Here is a 12,420-nt window from a genome sequence, read left to right as displayed (position 1 = left end):
GCGGCTTGGCTGTGACCCCACCCCCCAGTACGTGTTCAGGGTCTTAGTCCAACACCCACCACTCCATGAGCCCCACCCCAGGCCCAAACAAGCCACAGTGGACCCCGGTGGCCTATGAGGTCTCAGGACCACAGGCCAACAGGCTAAGCCACGTCCCTGCCAGGCCCTCCAGGACAGGGCCTGCTACACGGGGGAGCTCTGGGCCCAGCCCACTCCAAATTTCCTTCAGGCAATGAGCAAGAGAGAAGACAGAATCGTGGTGCAACACAGCTGCGTGGCCCTCAGAACCCCTAAGAACATAGCTGGGCTCAGGGCTCTGCAGGTGAAGTCACACTCAACCCACGGCCTCCTTGCCACATGAGCAGCCACCTCAGCCCATCCAGCCCAGCCCAGGCCAGTCCAGCTCAGCACAGCACAGTCCAGCCCAGCTCAGCCCAGCCCACCCCAGCCCAGCCTAGCCCAGCTCAGCCCAGCCCACCCCAGCCCAGTCCAGCCCAGGTCAGCCCAGCTCAGCCCAGCCAAGCTCAGTCCAGCCCAGTGCAGCTCAGCCCAACCCAGCTCTGCTCAGCCCAGCCCAGCTCCTAGCCCAGCTCAACACAGCTCACTCCATGTCAGCCCAACCCAGCTCAGCTCAGCCTAGCTCAGCTCAGCCCGGCCCAGCCCGGCCCGGCCCAGCCCGGCCCAGCCCGGCCCGGCCCAGCCCGGCCTAGCTCACCCCAGCCTGGTCTAGCTCAGCCCAGCTCAGCTCAGCCCAGCCCAGATCATCCCGGCCCAGCCCAACCCAGCCCAGCTCAGCTCATCTCAGCCCAGCCCAGCCCAGCTCAGCCCAGCCCCAGCCCAGCCCAGCCCAGCCCAGCCCAGCCCAGTCCCAGCCCAGTACAGCTCAGCCCAGCTCGGCCCAGCCCGGCCCAGCCCAGCCCAGCCCAGCCCAGCCCAGCTCAGCCCAGTCCAGCTCAGCCCAGTCCAGCTCAGCCCAGCCCAGCCCAGCCCAGCCCAGCTCAGCCCAGCCTAGCTCAGCCCAGCCCAGCCCAGCTCAGCCCAGCCTAGCTCAGCCCAGCCCAGCCCAGCCCAGCCCAGCCCAGCCCAGCTCAGCCCAGTCCAGCTCAGCCCAGTCCAGCCCAGCCCAGCTCAGCCCAGTCCAGCCCAGCCCAGCCCAGCTCAGCCCAGCCCAGCCTAGCCCAGCTCAGCCCAGCCCAGCCCAGCCCAGCCCAGTCCAGCTCAGCCCAGCCCAGGCCAGCCCAGCCCAGCCCAGCTCAGCCCAGCCCAGCCCAGCTCAGCCCAGCCCAGCCCAGCCCAGCACAGCCCAGTTCAGCTCAGCCCAGTCCAGCTCAGCCCAGTCTAGCTCAGCTCAGCCCAGGCCAGCCCAGCCCAGCCCAGCTCAGCCCAGCCCAGCCCAGCTCAGCCCAGCCCAGCCCAGCCCAGCACAGCCCAGTTCAGCTCAGCCCAGTTCAGCTCAGCCCAGCCCAGCCCAGCCCAGTTCAGCTCAGCCCAGCCCAGCCCAGCCCAGTTCAGCTCAGCCCAGCCCAGCCCAGTTCAGCTCAGCCCAGCCCAGCCCAGCCCAGTTCAGCTCAGCCCAGCTCAGCCCAGCTCAGCCCAGCTCAGCCCAGCTCAGCTTATCCCAGCTCAGCCCAGCTCAGCTTATCCCAGCTCAGGTCAGCTCAGCTGAATCCAGCTCAGCCCAGGTCAGCCCAACCCAGCTCAGCTCAGCCAAGCTCAGCCCAGCCCAGCCCAGCTCAGCCCCAGCCCCAGCCCAGCCCAGCCCAGCTCAGCCCAGCCCAGCTCAGCTCAGCCCAGCCCAGCCCAGCCCAGTTCAGCTCAGCCCAGTCCAGTGTAGCCTAGCTCAGCCCAGCCTAGCCCAGCTCATCCCAGTTCAGCTCAGCCCAGTCAGCTCAGCCCAGTCCAGGTAGCCAGCTCAGCCCAGCCTAGCCCAGCTCACCCAGTTCAGCTCAGCCCAGTCCAGCCCAGTCCAGCTCAGCCCAGTCCAGCCCAGCTCAGCCCAGTCCAGCTCAGCCCAGTCCAGCCCAGTCCAGCTCAGCCCAGCCTAGCCCAGCTCAGCCCAGTTCAGCTCAGCCCAGTCCAGCCCAGTCCAGCTCAGCCCCAGCCCCAGCTCAGCTCAGCCCCAGCCCCAGCCCAGCTCAGCCCAGTCCAGTGTAGCCTCGTTCAGTTCAGCTCAGCCCAGTCCAGCGTAGCCTCGCTCAGCTCAGCCCAGGCCAGGGCAGCTCAGGGCAGCCCTCATGGACATGTGTCAGTTGGCTCCAGGTCATCTTCTCCTCTGCCCTCTGGCTTGGCTCAGCCTAGGCCTCAGCTCAGCCATGAAAGCTGTTCACCTTGTACCCAGGAAGGGCCGGGTCATCCCAGCTTAGGCCTGGCCAGCCTGGCTCAGCCCCCAGTGCGCAGATCCTTCCTGCCCGGTTAGGAAGTGCTGCCTGTGGTTCCGGAGTCCCTGTGGTGGCCTCTTTTGTCTTTCCCTCTTGCCTTGGTGCCTGTTCTCCATCTTTTGCTTCCAGAAGGGGCCAGGACCAGCCTGGCTGGACTCCTCAATGTGCAGAGGAGGAGACGGAGGCCTGGAGACCTCCAGGACCACCTGGTCAGGCTGCTGGAGGCCCGCAGGGCTGAGTGGGCGGCCTCCGGCATGCAGGCCCTCATGGCAGGTCCACCCTCACGGGCGTCTGGCTGCCTGCCAAGAGGGCGGCTGTGGGGACGGAGCCCAGGCCCTGCCTTGATGGCTGTCTGTCCTTAGCAGACCCCTGCTCTGCCGCTCTGGCTGTGTCCACAGATGTGGCTGGATGCTGAGGGGCTGGAGGGGAGGGCCTGCATGCCTGTATGTCTGGCCTACAGACGGGGTCACTCACCCACTTCCTGCCCCAGCAGACAGGGCCGCGCGGCTCCACGTCATGTCTGGCCTGTGGTCTGGCTGTGGTGGAGCCAGGTGTGTGTGGCCAGGGCTCTGTGACCCCGCCGGCCGTGGAGCTTCACGGCCCCACATGGCTCCACAGGGCGGGGTGGGGGCCACGATGCAGGGAAACAGGAACAGACACAGTTAGAGGCTCAGAGACCCTGAGACAGAGATGGTGAAGGGGAGACACAGGGCCAGAGAGGGTCCCCGACCACCTGCAGGGGAAGGCGCCTGTGAGTGGACCCCTGGTGAGGGGGCCTTGGGGCCACAGGGCGGGCATCAGGCTGGGGAGAGTGAGTCTTGTGCTGCTGGGTTGGAGCCACTCCGGCCTGGCCTCCCTCGGCCTGCCCCATGGGCCGCTGGGGGCCCAGACTGCAGCCCAGGGTGCGGGCATAGGGGGCACCCCGTCTCCTAGCCTGCAGCCCTGCAGGTCAGGGCAGCCAAGGTGCCTGCTCTACCCTGTCCAGCGCTGCCCAGGTGGCACTCCTACTGTGGGTCACGGGGGAGCCGGCCGTTGCGTTGGAGAGATCCCACCAGCGATGCTGGCCCTGGAGTCGGGGGAGGCCAGCTCTGTCTGGGGGCTCTGGTGGCACCGGCAATGGGAGGCCGGGGGCGCTTCACAGAGGAGCTGCTGCAGCGGAGTCCTGGAAAGTGTGGGCGTGAATGGAAGATGCCCTGGCTGTGGGGCCGGGCCACCCCGGCGGAGGCCATCAGGTGAAATCCAGGGAGTGACAATGAGGCCAGATCAGGGCAGGTGGGGTCAGAGGAGGAGGGAGGTAGCCTGGGGCTGCCCCAGGGTCCTGGGAAGACACACCCTGGTGGTTCAGGGAAGCTCTGGAGCTTTTGTTATGAACCTTGGGATGCCCCCCAGCCTTTGCCAGGGGGATGTGGCTGCTGCGTCTTAGTCATTTCTGGCTGCAATAACAAAAATACCATAGACTGGTGGGTTCATCAGCAACATTCATTTCCCACGGAAGCTGGAAGATCAAGGTCAGGATGGCAGCAGGGTCAAGTTCCAGGAAGGGCCGATTCCTGGTTCACAGACCCCCATCTTTTCGCTGCGTCCTCACGTGGTGGAAAGAGGGCAGGGCTGCTCTCCAGGGTCCCTTTTCTTTAGGGTCTCTAGTAAGATTAGGGAACGAATGACATTTTTTTAGGGTTCCCCCTCAGGCCCTAACCACCTCCCCAAGGCCTCAGCTCTGCATGCTCTCACTCTGGGATGAGGGCTGTCACACATGAGTTTCAGGCAGACACAGACGCTCAGTCCATAGCACCACTCCTGTCTGCCTCTGCCTCTCCCCATCCCTCTGTCTCTTCGTCTGTCTCCAGCTAGGACACTTGTCCTTGGACCTAGGGACCCAGCCCCCTTGATAATCCAGGGTGCCCTCACCTCGAAATCCTTCATAATCCAGGATGCCCTCACCTCGAAATCCTTTATAATCCAGGATGCCCTCACCTCGAAATCCTTGATAATCCAGGGCGCCCTCACCTCGAAATCCTTGATAATCCAGGTGGCCCTCACCTCGAAATCCTTGATAATCCAGGGTGCCCTCACCTCAAAATCCTTGATAATCCAGGTGCCCTCACCTCGAAATCCTTGATAATCCAGGGTGCCCTCACCTCGAAATCCTTGATAATCCAGGTGGCCCTCACCTCGAAATCCTTGATAATCCAGGATGCCCTCACCTCAAATCCTTGATAATCCAGGTGCCCTCACCTCAAATCCTTGATAATCCAGGTGCCCTCACCTCAAATCCTTGATAATCCAGGTGCCCTCACCTCAAATCCTTACCCCGATGGGATCTGCAAAGGCCCTTTTGACAAATAACACTGCACTCCATGGCCCCAGGGGCGAGGATGTGGCTCTACCTTTTGGGGGCCGTGGTTGTACCCACGGGTGGGTTAATAGGGGAATAAAGAGGGGGATGGAGGGGCCCTGAGACGGCATCCTCTTGCTCCCGGGAGGCCAGGCCATGTGGAAGGCAGGGGCGCTGTTCCGAGCCTGGGTGTGAATCCAGGCCTCTGCCCCTCCCCACGGGCCCCGTCTGTCTCCTGTATGTGGGTGCTCATCTTGCCTTCCTCTCAGGCCTTTGAGGCGGTGGAATTTTCTGAGTGAGGACATCTGCCACACAGGGGGGCAGTGAGCTGACTCCTTGTTGCCCTTGCTCTGGGGCCATGGGGGTCTCATGATCTAGGGTGCAGGGCAGAGAAAGAAGTCACTGAGCTCTGCCCCCCAGAGGGGTTCCCGGTCCGGGGGACCTTGGCTGTGGAGGGCCGGTCTGTTGCAGGAGATGTGGGTTTGCGAGACCCTGGGCTGGCGATGGGGTGGATGGAGGGCTTGGCTTCCTGAGACTGTGTGTGTGTTGGTGTGAACGTGCCCGAGCGTGTCAGCGTGTGTGAGTGCATGATTGGTGTGAGTGCAAATGTGTATGAGAGGTTGAGTCTGTGTGTGTGAACCTGTGTGTTTTTGCATGTGCGAGTGTGTGCCTGTGTGTGTGTCTGTGAATGAGGGCGTGTGTGAGGAGAGCTGGGCAGTGGCTGTGGCCTTGGCCATGTCCTGTGACACCCCCTCCTCTGGTGTTGTTTGGACCCAGTCGGCCTCAGCGCTGCCTACTTTGGGGTTTCCTACCCCGTAGGGAGCTGTCGCTCCTCACCTTCTCCCCCATGCCCGGCTGCTCCGAGGTGGCAGCAGAGGACAGGGCGGAGGACCCAGGTGCCGCTGTCAGACTGTGGCAGGCTTGCTTCATTCTGCTTTGTGCCAGACTGCATGTGACGTGGCTCTCCTGGCACAGGGCGAGGCTCTCCCTGTGGGGCCATCACTGTGAGAGGACTCTCCTGCCTTGGGGCATTTTGCCAACTGGCCCTAAAAAGTGGTCTTAGCGATTCACCTGCCCTCAGTCAGGGCCAAGAAGCACCTCCACCCCCTTCATCCCCTCCTCCTTCCTTTCACTTTTCTCATTGTTAAAATGGTTTCTTTATATTATCGGCCACTGGGTTTTTCCTTTCCATGAAGAACCTATTGCTCACCTTTCTTTTTGTTGATCCCTGAGTGCTCTTTGTATATGAGGGAACCCTGCCCTTTGTCATGCCTATCATGTATTCTCTCCCATTTTTAGGATGTTGTGGAGACCCTCGTAAGCAGGCCTCTCCAGCCAGGGAAGCTGCATGTTTGCCCTGAGGACAGGTGTGGGTCAAGCCCCCCTGTGGTCCCGATGGCTCTGGGGCCCCAGCCTGCTCCTGTGTCACATCTCAGCTCTTCAGGAGGTCCAGGCTGGTGGGCGGCTGTGGGCTGGGGAGTCAGCTTTGTCTGTGCTCAGTGGGTGGTGGATCAGGGTGTGTGGCCAGTGGTCCTGGGGGCCCCCACCAGCCTCCACCTTGGTGACTGTGCAGCCACATTCTTGGGGCCTCCTGTGCTGACCACAGCATGGGCCCCTTCTGGTGTTGCCCACAAAGGGGTCGATGTTGATTGTTGCTTTGACTTTACCTGAGGAGGCGGCATGAGTCTGGGCTGGAGACCAGCAGACCAGGTATGACAGGGCCGAGCTGGGGAGTCTCTGGGGTGCTGAGGGGTGATTGATGGGAACCACTGCTTGGGCACTTTGGCTCTCAGGACCCCAGAATGGTCCCGGCCCTTCCTTCCCCTCTGGCTCCTCCTCCACGTCCTCAGGGGTCCTGCCTCCCACCAGCCACTCCGGGGCCACAGACACCTCCCACAGATCACTCTGGAGATGTGGGGTTTGTGAAAAGGAACTTTACTAAGAAACCCAGAGGGAAAGAAATAGGACTGCTGAAGCCAGAGGCTGGATGAGGTCATAGGGATGAGGTCAGCAGCTGATGTCCCTGCAGAAACCCCTTCTCTGGCTGTGGGAGCCCCTCTACCCACTCCAGGGGCCAGAAGCCCTCAACAGTCCTGTGGCCTGGCCTCAGAGGGCTTCCCTGTGCCTTCAGGCTGCAGGGATGGGGGCTGTGGATGGATGGCAGGAGGGGTGGGTGAAGCCTAGCCCTCTCCAGGTCAACCCAATTTAGCTCAGCCCAGCTTAGCTCAACCAGCTAAGCTTGGCTCAGGTCTGTCCAGCTCAGCCCAGGTCTTCCAGTCACAGCTCAGGCCAGGCCAGGCCACCTTAGTCCAGTTCAGCTTGGCTCAGCCCAGCTGAACCCAGTGGAGTCTAGCCCAGCCCAGCCCAGCTGAACCCAGTGTAGTCTAGCCCAGCCCAGCTCAGCTGAACCCAGTTGAGCCCAGCCCAGCTGAGTCCACTCAGGCGAGCCTCGTTTAGCCCAGTTCACTTTGGCACAGTGCAGCCCAGACCAGCTCATCCCAGCTAAACTCAGTGAGATCACCACAGCCCAATTTAGTTCAACAATTTAAGCCCTGCTCACTCCAGCTTTTAACCCTGCCCATCGTCAGGTCTCTCACCCAGCCTGACCCTCCTCAGCTCAGTCCGATTTAGCTCAGCCCAGCGTAGTCAGCCCAACCAGCTAAGCTTGGCTCAGGTCTGTCCAGCTCAGCCCAGCTCAGCGCAGCCCTGCTGAACTCAGGCCGGGTCAGGTAAGCTCAGCAGGTAATACCCCAGCTTGGTCTCGCTCAGCCCGGATAGTCCACGACCACCCATTCCACCCTGAGTAGAGAACTGTAGCTTGTCCCTACTCCTGTGTCGGCCCAGCTTATTTCAACCAAGTCCAGTCAAGTCCAGGTCAGCCTAATTCAGCTTAGCTCAATCCTGGACCACCCAGGGCAGGCCACCTCAGCTCAGCCTGACTTTGCCCTGCCCCCCAGATAAGTCCAGCTCAGCCCAGCTCAGTCCGCCTTAGGGCTTAGGAGAACCCATCTCAGCTGAGGCCAGCTCCTTTCACTCCACCCAGTCCACTCAACTCAGCTGGCCCGGGCCAGCCCCAATCGCCCTGGCTCAGGACAGTCCAGCTTGGCCAGCCTGTCCTCTAAAGGGATAGGGTAGCCCTCTCAGCCCACCCAACTCGCCTCAGCTCAGTCTGTTTGGCCTGTCTCAGTCTAGTCCACTCAGCCAAGCCCCCCTCAGTCCGCCCAGCTCCAGCTCGGATTTGCCCAGATCAGCCAGTTGCGCAGTGGAGCTCAGGACAGCTCCCTGCTGCCGCCTCCCCACCCTCCCTCCCGGCTCTGGGTTGGCTGTCCCTGTCCTGGGGGTGGCAGGCAGTCTGCACCCAGCCTAGCCCTGCCCAGCGTGGGGCCTCTGACCTTCTTGGTCCTGGGCCCAGCCCTGTCCCAGCCAAGATTCCCAGCCCCCTTCCTTCTCCAGGTCGGCATTAGGCTGTTTCTAGCTTTCCTGTGTCCCCATGCAGGAAAGGGATGCCTAGAGTCCATGCAGTGACCAAGAAGCTTGGTTTATGCTGTGAGGGTGGCCCAGGAGTCCCCTCCCTGTCAGGGGCCCAGGCAGCCTCTCCCTCACTGCTGTCCGGGCCAGCCCCTCAACTGGGGTTCCCGGTGGGCTGGGATACCTGAAGTGCCCGGGCCTCCATTTGGTGCCTGTGGCCGGTGTGGCCCGTCCGGCTCCCTGTCGGGTTCCTGGACAGCTCCCAGATGATCAGTAACTACGGTTGTTATTTTTATGCCGGGCAATGGAGCCTGGGTGGGGGGAGCTCTGCCTCAGTGCTTTCAGCTAAAAATGGGGTGGGAATCCCCGGAGGCCCGGGCCGCCCTGGAAGTTCCCTTTTCTCTCTGTTCTTGGGAAGTCGATTGAGTAACAGTGGGGGCTCAGGTGAGGCTCCTTCACTACGGACACACACTGAGTGCTGGGGGAGGTTCTCTTCTCTCTCAGGCCCAGTGTTGGAGGTGGGGCCTGGTGGGAGGTGATTAGATCATAGGGCTGGACCCCTCATGAATGGTTTAGCACCATCCCCCAGGTGATGAGTGAGTTCTCCCTCTGTTAGTCCCTGTGACAGCTGGTTGTTTAAAAGTCTGGGACGTGCCACTTCTCTTGCTCCTTCTTGCCATGTGACATGCCTGCTCCCCCTTTGCCTTCTGCCGTGATTGCAATCTCCCTGAGGCCTCGCCAGAAGCAGATGCCAGGGCCATGTTTCCGGAATGGCCTGCAGAAATATGAGCTAATTAAACCTCCCTTCCTTCTTTCTCTTCTGCCTTCCCTGCCTGTCCCTTCTGCCCTGTCCTGCCCTTTTGCCCTGTCCTGCCCTTTTGCCCTGTCCCGCCCTTCTGCCCTGCCCTGTCCTTCTGCCCTGCCCTGCCCTTCTGCCCTGCCCTGCCCTTCTGCTCTCCCCCGCCCTTCACTTCTTCTTGTCTTTTCAAGACAAGATCTCACTATGTTGCCCAGGCGGGTCTCAAACTTCTGAGCTCAAGTGATCCTCCTGTCTCTGCCTCCCAAAATGCTAGGATTACACGTATGAGCCACAGTGCCTGGCCTAAATAGCTTTTCTTTATAAATTACTAGCCTCATGTATTTTTTTTTCCCTAGTAACATAAACTAACACAGAACATTGGTATTGAAGGGTGGAACATTGCTATAAAGACGGCTGAAAATGTGGAAGCAGCTTTGGAATTAGGTAACAGGCAGAGAAGCTAAAAGAATTTGGAGGACTCAGAAGAAGACAGGAAGATGAGGGAAAGTTTGGAATTTCTTAGAGACTGATTAAATGGTTGTCACCAAAATGCTGATAGACATATGGACTGTGAAAGCCAGGCTGAGGAAATCTCAGATGGAAGTGAGGAACTTATTGGGAACTGGAGTAAAGGTCACCCTTGTTAAATCCTGAGAAACAACTTGGCTGCACTCTGTTCATGCCCTAGGGATCTGTGGAAGTTTGACCTTAAGTGTGATGACTTAGGGCATGTGGTGGAAGAGATTTCTAAGCAGACATTTCTAAGATGTGACCTGGTTGCTTCTAACAGTCTATGGTAAGTTATGGGAGCAAAGAAATGACTTAAAGTTGGAACTTATATTTAAAAGGTGTAAACGAAAAAATAAAATGCTAATCCAAGGGGATTCCAAAGAAACCTGGAAAACCAGTTCAGGCCATGACAGGAAGGGGAGGGTGGTTTGGAGGTCCCTCACTATACCCTCTCCCTTTTGGAGTTTAGGCTCAGTTGACCAGTGTTAACATTGAAACAGGGAGCTTAAGACTGGCAAAGCGGACTCTTTGTAGCAATAAGCTACCAAATTCCAACCTGACTCTGGTATAGCATCACATGACAGGTGGCAGTCTTGGAAGGAAATTATTTTATCCCAGAATGTATTTCTCTGACACATTTTGGAATGCTTCTGCAAAGCCATCTCTTGTGGAGGAAATTTATATTCTGTAGAGAATCTTTTTCCCTTTCCAGGTCTCTTCCTGATTCAGGAGAGATTTATCCAAGAGTCTGGCACCTTTTAGGTTCTGATAAGAGACATTGACCATCTCTTTTCTCTGGAACCTGGAAGCTTCATCTACATAACAAGAACCTTGGCTTCCACAACCCTCTTATCTTAAGCATTGCTTTTTGCTGACTTCAACTTTTTAGATAATTTAAATTTTTCAGCCAATTGCCAATCAGAAAATCTTCAAATCCACCTATGATTTGGAATTCACCACTTTGAATTGTCCTGCTTTTCCAAACCAAACCAATGTATACTTTACATGTATTGATTGATATCTTATGTCTCCCTAAAACATAAAACCAGGCCGCAACCCAACCACCTTGCACAAATGTTCTCAGGACCTTTTGAGGCTGTGCCACAGTTCATGGCTCTCACATTTGGGTCAGAATCAATCTTGTCAAGTGTTTTATAGGGTCTGGCTGTTTTCATCAACAAAGGGAAGCAGAGCATAAAAAATTTTGGAGAATTCACAGCCTGGCCATGTGGTAGAAAAGAAAATGGTATTTTCAGGAGAGAAATATAAGTAGGCTATGGAGCAGCCACTTGCTAGAGAGATTAGCATAACTAAAAGGGAGTTAAGTGCTCATATCCAGAACAAAGGGAAAAAGGCCTTGAAGGCATTTCGGAAATCTCTGAGGTGGCCTTTCCCATCACAGGCCCAGAGGCCAAGGAGGAAAGAATGGTTTTGTGGGCCATGCCCATGGCCACTGCTGCCTGTGCAGCCTTGGGACACTGCTCTCCACATCCTGGCTCCTCTGGCTCCAGCCTTGGCTCAAAGGGTCCCAAGTATAGCTTAGGGTGCTTCTTTGGGGAGTGCAAGCCACTATAAGGCTTGGCAACCTCCACCTGGTGTTAAGCCTGTAGGCCCCCAGAATGCAAGAGTGAAGGAGGCTTGGCATCTTCCCTCTAGATTTCAGAAATGTATGAGAAAGCCTAGGTGCCCAGACAGAAGCCTCCTGCCAGCATGGAACCCTCACAGAGAATCTCTACTAGAGCAGTGCCAAAGAGAATGTGGGGTCGAACCCCCATATAATGTCCCTACCAGGGCACTGCCTAGTGGAGCTGTGGGAAGGGGGCCACTGTCCTCCAGACCCCAGAATGGTAGATCCACTGGCAGCTTGCACCCTGAATCTGGAAAAGCCACAGGCACTCAACTCTATGGTGTGAGAGAGGCCAGAGGGGCTACATCCTCCAAAGCCACAGGGGTAGAGTTGTCCAAGGCCTTGGGAGCCCACCCCCTGCACCAGAGTGCCCTGGATGTGGGACATGCAGTCAAAGGAGATTATCTTGGGGCTTTAAGATTGAATAACTGCCCTGTTGGATTTCTGACCTGTATGGGGCATGTAGATCCTTTCTTTTTGCCAACTTCTCCCTTGTGGAATGGGAATGTTTACCCAATGTCTGCACTCTCATCGTATTTTGGGAGTCAATTTGTCTTTGATTTCATAGGCTGATAGGTGGAAGGGACTCATCTTCAGAGGAGACTTGGGACTTGGGAAATTTGGGTTGATTCTGGAATGAGGTAAGGCTTTGGGGGACTGTTGAGAAGGCATGATTGTATTTTGCAACATGAGAAGGACATGAGATTTGGGGGGCCAGGGGTGGAAGGGTATGGTTTATATATTTGTCCCCTCCAAATCTCATGTTGTAATATGATTCCCAGTGTTGGAGGTGGGGCCTCTAGGAGGTGATTAGATCAAGGGGGCAGATCCCTCATGAATGATTTAGAATCATCCCCTTGGTGATGAGTGAATTCTCCCCCAGTCAGCTCACACACAATCTAGTTGTTTAAGTCTGGGGCCCCCCTCAGCCTCTTGCTCCCATTCTTGCCATTTGGCATACCTGCTCTGCCTTCACCTTCTGCTATGATTGTAAGTTTCTTGAGGTCCTCGCCAGAAGCAGATGCTGGTGTCATGCTTCCTATACAGCCTGCAGAACTGTGAGCCAATTCAACCTCTTTCCTTTATAAGTTACTCAGCCTCAGGTATTTCTTTACAGTAATGCAAATGGACAAACACAGGTGGCTCCTGACACACCCCTCATCTTCTCTTTTGTCATCATATGGCTTACCTCCATACATGTCTGTGTCCTCTCCTCTTATGAGGACACCAGTCTTTGGACTTGGGATCCATCCAAAATTTAGTATGATATCATCTGAAGTCCTTAACCTAATTGGTAAAGTCC

The 12,420-nt window shown here is 57.6% G+C and overlaps 1 gene segment (V, D, J or C); it reads right to left on the bottom strand.

Annotated features, from left to right (window-relative positions):
- Positions 1-12,420, bottom strand: part of LOC100582477 — a 106,771-nt gene that overhangs the window by 72,678 nt on the left and 21,673 nt on the right.

This window comes from Nomascus leucogenys, chromosome 22a, assembly GCF_006542625.1.
Source record: "Nomascus leucogenys isolate Asia chromosome 22a, Asia_NLE_v1, whole genome shotgun sequence".
Classification (NCBI taxonomy): Eukaryota; Metazoa; Chordata; class Mammalia; order Primates; family Hylobatidae; genus Nomascus; species Nomascus leucogenys.
This window is presented reverse-complemented; position numbering and strand designations above follow the sequence as displayed.